Genomic DNA, 13568 nt, shown 5'->3' on the forward strand with positions numbered 1-13568 from the left:
CTCTCTTTACTCTCCCAGGCTACAACACCTAGATGCACTCTCTTTACTCGCCCAGGCTACAACACCTAGATGCACTCTCTTTACTCGCCCAGGCTACAACACTTAGATGCACTCTCTTTACTCTCCCAGGCTACAACACCTAGATGCACTCTCTTTACTCGCCCAGGCTACAACACCTAGATGCACTCTCTTTACTCTCCCAGGCTACAACACCTAGATGCACTCTCTTTACTCTCCCAGGCTACAACACCTAGATGCACTCTCTTTACTCTCCCAGGCTACAACACCTAGATGCACTCTCTTTACTCTCCCAGGCTACAACACTTAGATGCACTCTCTTTACTCTCCCAGGCTACAACACCTAGATGCACTCTCTTTACTCTCCCAGGCTACAACACTTAGATGCACTCTCTTTACTCTCCCAGGCTACAACACTTAGATGCACTCTCTTTACTCTCCCAGGCTACAACACCTAGATGCACTCTCTTTACTCTCCCAGGCTACAACACCTAGATGCACTCTCTTTACTCTCCCAGGCTACAACACCTAGATGCACTCTCTTTACTCTCCCAGGCTACAACACCTAGATGCACTCTCTTTACTCTCCCAGGCTACAACACCTAGATGCACTCTCTTTACTCGCCCAGGCTACAACACTTAGATGCACTCTCTTTACTCTCCCAGGCTACAACACCTAGATGCACTCTCTTTACTCTCCCAGGCTACAACACCTAGATGCACTCTCTTTACTCTCCCAGGCTACAACACCTACATGCACTCTCTTTACTCTCCCAGGCTACAACACCTACATGCACTCTCTTTACTCTCCCAGGCTACAACACCTAGATGCACTCTCTTTACTCTCCCAGGCTACAACACCTAGATGCACTCTCTTTACTCGCCCAGGCTACAACACCTAGATGCACTCTCTTTACTCGCCCAGGCTACAACACTTAGATGCACTCTCTTTACTCTCCCAGGCTACAACACCTAGATGCACTCTCTTTACTCGCCCAGGCTACAACACCTAGATGCACTCTCTTTACTCTCCCAGGCTACAACACCTAGATGCACTCTCTTTACTCTCCCAGGCTACAACACCTAGATGCACTCTCTTTACTCTCCCAGGCTACAACACCTAGATGCACTCTCTTTACTCTCCCAGGCTACAACACTTAGATGCACTCTCTTTACTCTCCCAGGCTACAACACCTAGATGCACTCTCTTTACTCTCCCAGGCTACAACACTTAGATGCACTCTCTTTACTCTCCCAGGCTACAACACTTAGATGCACTCTCTTTACTCTCCCAGGCTACAACACCTAGATGCACTCTCTTTAGTCTCCCAGGCTACAACACCTAGATGCACTCTCTTTGCTCTCCCAGGCTACAACAACTAGATGCACTCTCTTTACTCTCCCAGGCTACAACACCTAGATGCACTCTCTTTACTCGCCCAGGCTACAACACCTAGATGCACTCTCTTTACTCGCCCAGGCTACAACACCTAGATGCACTCTCTTTACTCGCCCAGGCTACAACACTTAGATGCACTCTCTTTACTCTCCCAGGCTACAACACCTAGATGCACTCTCTTTACTCTCCCAGGCTACAACACCTAGATGCACTCTCTTTACTCTCCCAGGCTACAACACCTACATGCACTCTCTTTACTCTCCCAGGCTACAACACCTAGATGCACTCTCTTTACTCTCCCAGGCTACAACACCTAGATGCACTCTCTTTACTCTCCCAGGCTACAACACCTAGATGCACTCTCTTTACTCGCCCAGGCTACAACACCTAGATGCACTCTCTTTACTCGCCCAGGCTACAACACTTAGATGCACTCTCTTTACTCTCCCAGGCTACAACACCTAGATGCACTCTCTTTACTCGCCCAGGCTACAACACCTAGATGCACTCTCTTTACTCTCCCAGGCTACAACACCTAGATGCACTCTCTTTACTCTCCCAGGCTACAACACCTAGATGCACTCTCTTTACTCTCCCAGGCTACAACACCTAGATGCACTCTCTTTACTCTCCCAGGCTACAACACTTAGATGCACTCTCCTTACTCTCCCAGGCTACAAAACCTAGATGCACTCTCTTTACTCTCCCAGGCTACAACACTTAGATGCACTCTCTTTACTCTCCCAGGCTACAACACTTAGATGCACTCTCTTTACTCTCCCAGGCTACAACACCTAGATGCACTCTCTTTACTCTCCCAGGCTACAACACTTAGATGCACTCTCTTTACTCTCCCAGGCTACAACACTTAGATGCACTCTCTTTACTCTCCCAGGCTACAACACTTAGATGCACTCTCTTTACTCTCCCAGGCTACAACACCTAGATGCACTCTCTTTACTCTCCCAGGCTACAACACTTAGATGCACTCTCTTTACTCTCCCAGGCTACAACACCTAGATGCACTCTCTTTACTCTCCCAGGCTACAACACCTAGATGCACTCTCTTTACTCTCCCAGGACATAACACCTAGCTGCACCCTCCTTTCTCTTCCAGGCTACAACACCTAGATGCACTCTCTTTACTCTCCCAGGCTACAACACTTAGATGCACTCTCTTTACTCTCCCACGCTACAACACCTAGCTGCACCCTCCTTTCTCTCCCAGGCTACAACACCTAGATGCACTCTCTTTACTCTCCCAAGACATAACACCTAGCTGCACCCTCCTTTCTCTTCCAGGCTACAACACCTAGATGCACTCTCTTTACTCTCCCAGGCTACAACACCTAGATGAACTCTCTTTACTCTCCCAGGCTACAACACTTAGATGCACTCTCTTTACTCTCCCAGGACATAACACCTAGCTGCACTCTCTTTATTCTCCCAGGCTACAACACTTAGATGCACTCTCTTTACTCTCCCAGGCTACAACACTTAGATGCACTCTCTTTACTCTCCCAGGCTACAACACTTAGATGCACTCTCTTTACTCTCCCAGGCTACAACACCTAGATGCACTCTCTTTACTCTCCCAGGCTACAACACCTAGATGCACTCTCTTTACTCTCCCAGGCTACAACACCTAGATGCACTCTCTTTACTCTCCCAGGCTACAACACCTAGATGCACTCTCTTTACTCTCCCAGGCTACAACACCTAGATGCACTCTCTTTACTCGCCCAGGCTACAACACCTAGATGCACTCTCTTTACTCTCCCAGGCTACAACACCTAGATGCACTCTCTTTACTCTCCCAGGCTACAACACCTAGATGCACTCTCTTTACTCTCACAGGCTACAACACCTAGATGCACTCTCTTTACTCTCCCAGGCTACAACACCTAGATGCACTCTCTTTACTCTCCCAGGCTACAACACCTAGATGCACTCTCTTTACTCTCCCAGGCTACAACACCTAGATGCACTCTCTTTACTCTCCCAGGCTACAACACCTAGATGCACTCTCTTTACTCGCCCAGGCTACAACACCTAGATGCACTCTCTTTACTCGCCCAGGCTACAACACCTAGATGCACTCTCTTTACTCTCCCAGGCTACAACACCTAGATGCACTCTCTTTACTCTCCCAGGCTACAACACCTAGATGCACTCTCTTTACTCGCCCAGGCTACAACACCTAGATGCACTCTCTTTACTCGCCCAGGCTACAACACCTAGATGCACTCTCTTTACTCGGCCAGGCTACAACACTTAGATGCACTCTCTTTACTCTCCCAGGCTACAACACCTAGATGCACTCTCTTTATTCTCCCAGGACATAACACCTAGATGCACTCTCTTTACTCTCCCAGGCTACAACACCTAGATGCACTCTCTTTATTCTCCCAGGACATAACACCTAGATGCACTCTCTTTACTCTCCCAGGCTACAACACCTAGATGCACTCTCTTTACTCTCCCAGGCTACAACACCTAGATGCACTCTCTTTACTCTCCCAGGCTACAACACCTAGATGCACTCTCTTTACTCGCCCAGGCTACAACACTTAGATGCACTCTCTTTACTCTCCCAGGCTACAACACCTAGATGCACTCTCTTTACTCGCCCAGGCTACAACACCTAGATGCACTCTCTTTACTCTCCCAGGCTACAACACCTAGATGCACTCTCTTTACTCTCCCAGGCTACAACACCTAGATGCACTCTCTTTACTCTCCCAGGCTACAACACCTAGATGCACTCTCTTTACTCTCCCAGGCTACAACACTTAGATGCACTCTCTTTACTCTCCCAGGCTACAACACCTACATGCACTCTCTTTACTCTCCCAGGCTACAACACTTAGATGCACTCTCTTTACTCTCCCAGGCTACAACACCTAGATGCACTCTCTTTACTCTCCCAGGCTACAACACCTAGATGCACTCTCTTTACTCTCCCAGGACATAACACCTAGCTGCACCCTCCTTTCTCTTCCAGGCTACAACACCTAGATGCACTCTCTTTACTCTCCCAGGCTACAACACATAGATGCACTCTCTTTACTCTCCCAGGCTACAACACTTAGATGCACTCTCTTTACTCTCCCAGGACATAACACCTAGCTGCACTCTCTTTACTCTCCCAGGCTACAACACTTAGATGCACTCTCTTTGCTCTCCCAGGCTACAACACTTAGATGCACTCTCTTTACTCTCCCAGGCTACAACACTTAGATGCACTCTCTTTACTCTCCCAGGCTACAACACCTAGATGCACTCTCTTTACTCTCCCAGGCTACAACACCTAGATGCACTCTCTTTACTCTCCCAGGCTACAACACCTAGATGCACTCTCTTTACTCTCCCAGGCTACAACACCTAGATGCACTCTCTTTACTCTCCCAGGCTACAACACCTAGATGCATTCTCTTTACTCGCCCAGGCTACAACACCTAGCTGCACTCTGTTTACTCTCCCAGGCTACAACACTTAGATGCACTCTCTTTACTCTCCCAGGCTACAACACCTAGATGCACTCTCTTTACTCTCCCAGGCTACAACACCTAGATGCACTCTCTTTACTCTCCCAGGCTACAACACCTAGATGCACTCTCTTTACTCTCCCAGGCTACAACACCTAGATGCACTCTCTTTACTCTCCCAGGCTACAACACCTAGATGCACTCTCTTTACTCTCCCAGGCTACAACACCTAGATGCACTCTCTTTACTCTCCCAGGCTACAACACCTAGATGCACTCTCTTTACTCTCCCAGGCTACAACACCTAGATGCACTCTCTTTACTCTCCCAGGCTACAACACCTAGATGCACTCTCTTTACTCGCCCAGGCTACAACACCTAGATGCACTCTCTTTACTCGCCCAGGCTACAACACTTAGATGCACTCTCTTTACTCTCCCAGGCTACAACACCTAGATGCACTCTCTTTACTCTCCCAGGCTACAACACCTAGATGCACTCTCTTTACTCTCCCAGGCTACAACACCTACATGCACTCTCTTTACTCTCCCAGGCTACAACACCTAGATGCACTCTCTTTACTCTCCCAGGCTACAACACCTAGATGCACTCTCTTTACTCTCCCAGGCTACAACACCTAGATGCACTCTCTTTACTCGCCCAGGCTACAACACCTAGATGCACTCTCTTTACTCGCCCAGGCTAAAACACTTAGATGCACTCTCTTTACTCTCCCAGGCTACAACACCTAGATGCACTCTCTTTACTCTCCCAGGCTACAACACCTAGATGCACTCTCTTTACTCGCCCAGGCTACAACACCTAGATGCACTCTCTTTACTCTCCCAGGCTACAACACCTAGATGCACTCTCTTTACTCTCCCAGGCTACAACACCTAGATGCACTCTCTTTACTCTCCCAGGCTACAACACTTAGATGCACTCTCTTTACTCTCCCAGGCTACAACACCTAGATGCACTCTCTTTACTCTCCCAGGCTACAACACTTAGATGCACTCTCTTTACTCTCCCAGGCTACAACACTTAGATGCACTCTCTTTACTCTCCCAGGCTACAACACCTAGATGCACTCTCTTTACTCTCCCAGGCTACAACACTTAGATGCACTCTCTTTACTCTCCCAGGCTACAACACTTAGATGCACTCTCTTTACTCTCCCAGGCTACAACACTTAGATGCACTCTCTTTACTCTCCCAGGCTACAACACCTAGATGCACTCTCTTTACTCTCCCAGGCTACAACACCTAGATGCACTCTCTTTACTCTCCCAGGCTACAACACCTAGATGCACTCTCTTTACTCTCCCAGGCTACAACACCTAGATGCACTCTCTTTACTCTCCCAGGCTACAACACCTAGATGCACTCTCTTTACTCGCCCAGGCTACAACACCTAGCTGCACTCTCTTTACTCTCCCAGGCTACAACACCTAGATGCACTCTCTTTACTCTCCCAGGCTACAACACCTAGATGCACTCTCTTTACTCTCCCAGGCTACAACACCTAGATGCACTCTCTTTACTCTCCCAGGCTACAACACCTAGATGCACTCTCTTTACTCTCCCAGGCTACAACACCTAGATGCACTCTCTTTACTCTCCCAGGCTACAACACCTAGATGCACTCTCTTTACTCTCCCAGGCTACAACACCTAGATGCACTCTCTTTACTCTCCCAGGCTACAACACCTAGATGCACTCTCTTTACTCGCCCAGGCTACAACACCTAGATGCACTCTCTTTACTCGCCCAGGCTACAACACCTAGATGCACTCTCTTTACTCGCCCAGGCTACAACACTTAGATGCACTCTCTTTACTCTCCCAGGCTACAACACCTAGATGCACTCTCTTTACTCTCCCAGGCTACAACACCTACATGCACTCTCTTTACTCTCCCAGGCTACAACACCTACATGCACTCTCTTTACTCTCCCAGGCTACAACACCTAGATGCACTCTCTTTACTCTCCCAGGCTACAACACCTAGATGCACTCTCTTTACTCTCCCAGGCTACAACACCTAGATGCACTCTCTTTACTCGCCCAGGCTACAACACCTAGATGCACTCTCTTTACTCGCCCAGGCTACAACACTTAGATGCACTCTCTTTACTCTCCCAGGCTACAACACTTAGATGCACTCTCTTTACTCTCCCAGGCTACAACACCTAGATGCACTCTCTTTACTCTCCCAGGCTACAACACCTAGATGCACTCTCTTTACTCTCCCAGGCTACAACACTTAGATGCACTCTCTTTACTCTCCCAGGCTACAACACCTAGATGCACTCTCTTTAGTCTCCCAGGCTACAACACCTAGATGCACTCTCTTTGCTCTCCCAGGCTACAACAACTAGATGCACTCTCTTTACTCTCCCAGGCTACAACACCTAGATGCACTCTCTTTACTCTCCCAGGCTACAACACCTAGATGCACTCTCTTTACTCTCCCAGGCTACAACACCTAGATGCACTCTCTTTACTCTCCCAGGCTACAACACTTAGATGCACTCTCTTTACTCTCCCAGGCTACAACACCTAGATGCACTCTCTTTACTCTCCCAGGCTACAACACCTAGATGCACTCTCTTTACTCTCCCAGGCTACAACACCTACATGCACTCTCTTTACTCTCCCAGGCTACAACACCTAGATGCACTCTCTTTACTCTCCCAGGCTACAACACCTAGATGCACTCTCTTTACTCTCCCAGGCTACAACACCTAGATGCACTCTCTTTACTCGCCCAGTCTACAACACCTAGATGCACTGTCTTTACTCGCCCAGGCTACAACACCTAGATGCACTCTCTTTACTCGCCCAGGCTACAACACCTAGATGCACTCTCTTTACTCGCCCAGGCTACAACACCTAGATGCACTCTCTTTACTCTCCCAGGCTACAACACCTAGATGCACTCTCTTTACTCTCCCAGGCTACAACACCTAGATGCACTCTCTTTACTCTCCCAGGCTACAACACCTAGATGCACTCTCTTTACTCTCCCAGGCTACAACACCTAGATGCACTCTCTTTACTCTCCCAGGCTACAAAACTTAGATGCACTCTCTTTACTCTCCCAGGCTACAACACTTAGATGCACGCTCTTTACTCTCCCAGGCTACAACACTTAGATGCACTCTCTTTACTCTCCCAGGCTACAACACCTAGATGCACTCTCTTTACTCTCCCAGGCTACAACACTTAGATGCACTCTCTTTACTCTCCCAGGCTACAACACCTAGATGCACTCTCTTTACTCTCCCAGGCTACAACACTTAGATGCACTCTCTTTACTCTCCCAGGCTACAACACCTAGATGCACTCTCTTTACTCTCCCAGGCTACAACACTTAGATGCACTCTCTTTACTCTCCCAGGCTACAACACCTAGATGCACTCTCTTTACTCTCCCAGGCTACAACACCTAGATGCACTCTCTTTACTCTCCCAGGACATAACACCTAGCTGCACCCTCCTTTCTCTTCCAGGCTACAACACCTAGATGCACTCTCTTTACTCTCCCAGGCTACAACACTTAGATGCACTCTCTTTACTCTCCCAGGCTACAACACCTAGCTGCACCCTCCTTTCTCTCCCAGGCTACAACACCTAGATGCACTCTCTTTACTCTCCCAGGACATAACACCTAGCTGCACCCTCCTTTCTCTTCCAGGCTACAACACCTAGATGCACTCTCTTTACTCTCCCAGGCTACAACACCTAGATGAACTCTCTTTACTCTCCCAGGCTACAACACTTAGATGCACTCTCTTTACTCTCCCAGGACATAACACCTAGCTGCACTCTCTTTACTCTCCCAGGCTACAACACTTAGATGCACTCTCTTTACTCTCCCAGGCTACAACACTTAGATGCACTCTCTTTACTCTCCCAGGCTACAACACTTAGATGCACTCTCTTTACTCTCCCAGGCTACAACACCTAGATGCACTCTCTTTACTCTCCCAGGCTACAACACCTAGATGCACTCTCTTTACTCTCCCAGGCTACAACACCTAGATGCACTCTCTTTACTCTCCCAGGCTACAACACCTAGATGCACTCTCTTTACTCTCCCAGGCTACAACACCTAGATGCACTCTCTTTACTCGCCCAGGCTACAACACCTAGATGCACTCTCTTTACTCTCCCAGGCTACAACACCTAGATGCACTCTCTTTACTCTCCCAGGCTACAACACCTAGATGCACTCTCTTTACTCTCACAGGCTACAACACCTAGATGCACTCTCTTTACTCTCACAGGCTACAACACCTAGATGCACTCTCTTTACTCTCCCAGGCTACAACACCTAGATGCACTCTCTTTACTCTCCCAGGCTACAACACTTAGATGCACTCTCTTTACTCTCCCAGGCTACAACACCTAGATGCACTCTCTTTACTCGCCCAGGCTACAACACCTAGATGCACTCTCTTTACTCTCCCAGGCTACAACACCTAGATGCACTCTCTTTACTCTCCCAGGCTACAACACCTAGATGCACTCTCTTTACTCTCCCAGGCTACAACACCTAGATGCACTCTCTTTACTCTCCCAGGCTACAACACCTAGATGCACTCTCTTTACTCGCCCAGGCTACAACACCTAGATGCACTCTCTTTACTCGCCCAGGCTACAACACCTAGATGCACTCTCTTTACTCGCCCAGGCTACAACACTTAGATGCACTCTCTTTACTCTCCCAGGCTACAACACCTAGATGCACTCTCTTTACTCTCCCAGGCTACAACACCTAGATGCACTCTCTTTACTCTCCCAGGCTACAACACCTACATGCACTCTCTTTACTCTCCCAGGCTACAACACCTAGATGCACTCTCTTTACTCTCCCAGGCTACAACACCTAGATGCACTCTCTTTACTCTCCCAGGCTACAACACCTAGATGCACTCTCTTTACTCGCCCAGGCTACAACACCTAGATGCACTCTCTTTACTCGCCCAGGCTACAACACTTAGATGCACTCTCTTTACTCTCCCAGGCTACAACACCTAGATGCACTCTCTTTACTCGCCCAGGCTACAACACCTAGATGCACTCTCTTTACTCTCCCAGGCTACAACACCTAGATGCACTCTCTTTACTCTCCCAGGCTACAACACCTAGATGCACTCTCTTTACTCTCCCAGGCTACAACACCTAGATGCACTCTCTTTACTCTCCCAGGCTACAACACTTAGATGCACTCTCTTTACTCTCCCAGGCTACAACACCTAGATGCACTCTCTTTACTCTCCCAGGCTACAACACCTAGATGCACTCTCTTTACTCTCCCAGGACATAACACCTAGCTGCACCCTCCTTTCTCTTCCAGGCTACAACACCTAGATGCACTCTCTTTACTCTCCCAGGCTACAACACCTAGATGCACTCTCTTTACTCTCCCAGGCTACAACACTTAGATGCACTCTCTTTACTCTCCCAGGACATAACACCTAGCTGCACTCTCTTTACTCTCCCAGGCTACAACACTTAGATGCACTCTCTTTGCTCTCCCAGGCTACAACACTTAGATGCACTCTCTTTACTCTCCCAGTCTACAACACTTAGATGCACTCTCTTTACTCTCCCAGGCTACAACACCTAGATGCACTCTCTTTACTCTCCCAGGCTACAACACCTAGATGCACTCTCTTTACTCTCCCAGGCTACAACACCTAGATGCACTCTCTTTACTCTCCCAGGCTACAACACCTAAATGCACTCTCTTTACTCTCCCAGGCTACAACACCTAGATGCACTCTCTTTACTCGCCCAGGCTACAACACCTAGCTGCACTCTGTTTACTCTCCCAGGCTACAACACTTAGATGCACTCTCTTTACTCTCCCAGGCTACAACACCTAGATGCACTCTCTTTACTCTCCCAGGCTACAACACCTAGATGCACTCTCTTTACTCTCCCAGGCTACAACACCTAGATGCACTCTCTTTACTCTCCCAGGCTACAACACCTAGATGCACTCTCTTTACTCTCCCAGGCTACAACACCTAGATGCACTCTCTTTACTCTCCCAGGCTACAACACCTAGATGCACTCTCTTTACTCTCCCAGGCTACAACACCTAGATGCACTCTCTTTACTCTCCCAGGCTACAACACCTAGATGCACTCTCTTTACTCGCCCAGGCTACAACACCTAGATGCAATCTCTTTACTCGCCCAGGCTACAACACTTAGATGCACTCTCTTTACTCTCCCAGGCTACAACACCTAGATGCACTCTCTTTACTCTCCCAGGCTACAACACCTAGATGCACTCTCTTTACTCTCCCAGGCTACAACACTTAGATGCACTCTCTTTACTCTCCCAGGCTACAACACCTAGATGCACTCTCTTTACTCTCCCAGGCTACAACACCTAGATGCACTCTCTTTACTCTCCCAGGCTACAACACCTAGATGCACTCTCTTTACTCGCCCAGGCTACAACACCTAGATGCACTCTCTTTACTCGCCCAGGCTACAACACTTAGATGCACTCTCTTTACTCTCCCAGGCTACAACACCTAGATGCACTCTCTTTACTCGCCCAGGCTACAACACCTAGATGAACTCTCTTTACTCTCCCAGGCTACAACACCTAGATGAACTCTCTTTACTCTCCCAGGCTACAACACCTAGATGCACTCTCTTTACTCTCCCAGGCTACAACACCTAGATGCACTCTCTTTACTCTCCCAGGCTACAACACCTAGATGCACTCTCTTTACTCTCCCAGGCTACAACACTTAGATGCACTCTCTTTACTCTCCCAGGCTACAACACCTAGATGCACTCTCTTTACTCTCCCAGGCTACAACACTTAGATGCACTCTCTTTACTCTCCCAGGCTACAACACTTAGATGCACTCTCTTTACTCTCCCAGGCTACAACACCTAGATGCATTCTCTTTAGTCTCCCAGGCTACAACACTTAGATGCACTCTCTTTACTCTCCCAGGCTACAACACTTAGATGCACTCTCTTTACTCTCCCAGGCTACAACACTTAGATGCACTCTCTTTACTCTCCCAGGCTACAACACCTAGATGCACTCTCTTTACTCTCCCAGGCTACAACACTTAGATGCACTCTCTTTACTCTCCCAGGCTACAACACCTAGATGCACTCTCTTTACTCTCCCAGGCTACAACACCTAGATGCACTCTCTTTACTCTCCCAGGACATAACACCTAGCTGCACCCTCCTTTCTCTTCCAGGCTACAACACCTAGATGCACTCTCTTTACTCTCCCAGGCTACAACACCTAGATGCACTCTCTTTACTCTCCCAGGCTACAACACTTAGATGCACTCTCTTTACTCTCCCAGGACATAACACCTAGCTGCACTCTCTTTACTCTCCCAGGCTACAACACTTAGATGCACTCTCTTTACTCTCCCAGGCTACAACACTTAGATGCACTCTCTTTACTCTCCCAGGCTACAACACTTAGATGCACTCTCTTTACTCTCCCAGGCTACAACACCTAGATGCACTCTCTTTACTCTCCCAGGCTACAACACCTAGATGCACTCTCTTTACTCTCCCAGGCTACAACACCTAGATGCACTCTCTTTACTCGCCCAGGCTACAACACCTAGATGCACTCTCTTTACTCTCCCAGGCTACAACACCTAGATGCACTCTCTTTACTCGCCCAGGCTACAACACCTAGCTGCACTCTGTTTACTCTCCCAGGCTACAACACTTAGATGCACTCTATTTACTCTCCCAGGCTACAACACCTAGATGCACTCTCTTTACTCTCCCAGGCTACAACACCTAGATGCACTCTCTTTACTCTCCCAGGCTACAACACCTAGATGCACTCTCTTTACTCTCCCAGGCTACAACACCTAGATGCACTCTCTTTACGCTCCCAGGCTACAACACCTAGATGCACTCTCTTTACGCTCCCAGGCTAAAACACCTAGATGCACTCTCTTTACTCTCCCAGGCTACAACACCTAGATGCACTCTCTTTACTCTCCCAGGCTACAACACCTAGATGCACTCTCTTTACTCTCCCAGGCTACAACACCTAGATGCACTCTCTTTACTCTCCCAGGCTACAACACCTAGATGCACTCTCTTTACTCTCCCAGGCTACAACACCTAGATGCACTCTCTTTACTCGCCCAGGCTACAACACCTAGATGCACTCTCTTTACTCGCCCAGGCTACAACACCTAGATGCACTCTCTTTACTCTCCCAGGCTACAACACCTAGATGCACTCTCTTTACTCTCCCAGGCTACAACACCTAGATGCACTCTCTTTACTCTCCCAGGCTACAACACTTAGATGCACTCTCTTTACTCTCCCAGGCTACAACACCTAGATGCACTCTCTTTACTCTCCCAGGCTACAACACCTAGATGCACTCTCTTTACTCGCCCAGGCTACAACACCTAGATGCACTCTCTTTACTCACCCAGGCTACAACACTTAGATGCACTCTCTTTACTCTCCCAGGCTACAACACCTACATGCACTCTCTTTAGTCTCCCAGGCTACAACACCTAGATGCACTCTCTTTACTCTCCCAGGCTACAACACCTACATGCACTCTCTTTACTCTCCCAGGCTACAACACCTAGATGCACTCTCTTTATTCTCCCAGGCTACAAC

The sequence above is a fragment of the Macrotis lagotis genome, chromosome X, assembly GCF_037893015.1.
Source record: "Macrotis lagotis isolate mMagLag1 chromosome X, bilby.v1.9.chrom.fasta, whole genome shotgun sequence".
NCBI lineage: Eukaryota > Metazoa > Chordata > Mammalia > Peramelemorphia > Peramelidae > Macrotis > Macrotis lagotis.